This window comes from Pistacia vera, unplaced genomic scaffold (assembly GCF_008641045.1).
Source record: "Pistacia vera cultivar Batoury unplaced genomic scaffold, PisVer_v2 Contig1028, whole genome shotgun sequence".
In the NCBI taxonomy this organism is placed as follows: domain Eukaryota; kingdom Viridiplantae; phylum Streptophyta; class Magnoliopsida; order Sapindales; family Anacardiaceae; genus Pistacia; species Pistacia vera.
The window spans coordinates 102,302-103,543 of record NW_022195059.1 but is presented as its reverse complement, the minus strand read 5'-3'; the positions used below and the strand labels follow the sequence as shown (position 1 = coordinate 103,543).

Below are 1,242 nucleotides of genomic sequence, written 5' to 3'. Positions count from 1 at the left end.
ACATTTGCATGTTATAGGAAACGCGCATCAAGTTTTTGGCGCCATTGCTGGGGATAGTTGATTATTAATATTGATAGTATCTAGTGTAGTGCTAAATTGAAGCTTTTATTTCATTTTTATAGTTAATCGTAAATATTGTATAGTCTTAAGCTTGAGTTCTTTTCTTTGTAGTTTTTATTTTTTTTATTTTGTAGTTAAGCTTAATTAACTATTTCTTGTAGTGCGTGTGGTGATCATGGTAGAAGTACATAGAACGTTGAGGGATTATGCCATACCAACGGTGCAAGCATGCAATTATGGTATTACAAGGCCACCTGTTGTAGTGAACTTTGAGATTAAGCCAACAATAATTCAGATTATCCAACAGTCAGTCCAATTTGGTGGAAATTCATATGAGGATCCAATTTTGCATATCGCTAGCTTTCTAGAGATATGTGACACATTCAAGGTTAATGGAATGACTGATGATGCAATTAGGCTGAGATTGTTCTCATTTTCACTGAGAGATAAGGCAAAAGGTTGGCTCATGTCACACTCAATTGGGACAATCACCACATGGGACAGATTAGCTCAAAAGTTTCTTGCAAAATACTTCCCACCAGAGAAGACGGAAAAAATGAGAAACGACATTATCTCTTTCATGCAAGGCAATGATGAATCACTCTATGAAGCTTGGGAAAGGTACACGGAGTTGTTAAGGAAATGTCCACATCATGGTCTACCGCTTTGGATACAAGTCCAAACATTTTACAATGGGTTGCTACAAAATATTCAAACTATGGTAGATGTGGCAGTAGGTGGAGCCTTAAATAACAAGACCCCAGAAGATGCTTATGAATTGCTTGAGGTGATGGCCAACAATAACTACCAAAGACCTAATGAGAGGTAATGCCGAAGAGAACAATGGGTCTACATGAAGTCGATGTGTTCGCCACATTATCTGCACAAATTGCATCACTTGAAAGCGAATGTAAATTTATTCACTCACCTTTTATAACTTGTGAATTTGTGAGGAAACCATGGGAGTGTGGAATGCCAAGATGGAAACCAGTTAGTCTCTCAACAACGCGAGCAAGTGAATTACATGGTTAGTTCACAAAGGCTGCAAAATGACCCATCGCCAATACCTACAATCTTGGTTAGGGGAATCACCCAAATTTGTCCTGGAGCGATCAAAGCAGTCAATCAATCAAAGGACAGTGCCAACCTAAATCAGGTTGAATCATCAACCATGGGAGCAAA

At 38.4% G+C, this 1,242-nt stretch overlaps 1 non-coding gene across 1 annotated transcript; it reads right to left on the bottom strand.

Moving 5' to 3' along the window:
- Nucleotides 1-613: 613 nt before the first annotated feature.
- On the bottom strand, nt 614-720 carry LOC116123454. Its single transcript, XR_004127026.1, has one exon. It is a non-coding gene; the product is annotated as a small nucleolar RNA R71 (small nucleolar RNA).
- Between the last annotated feature and the right edge of the window lie 522 nt (nt 721-1,242).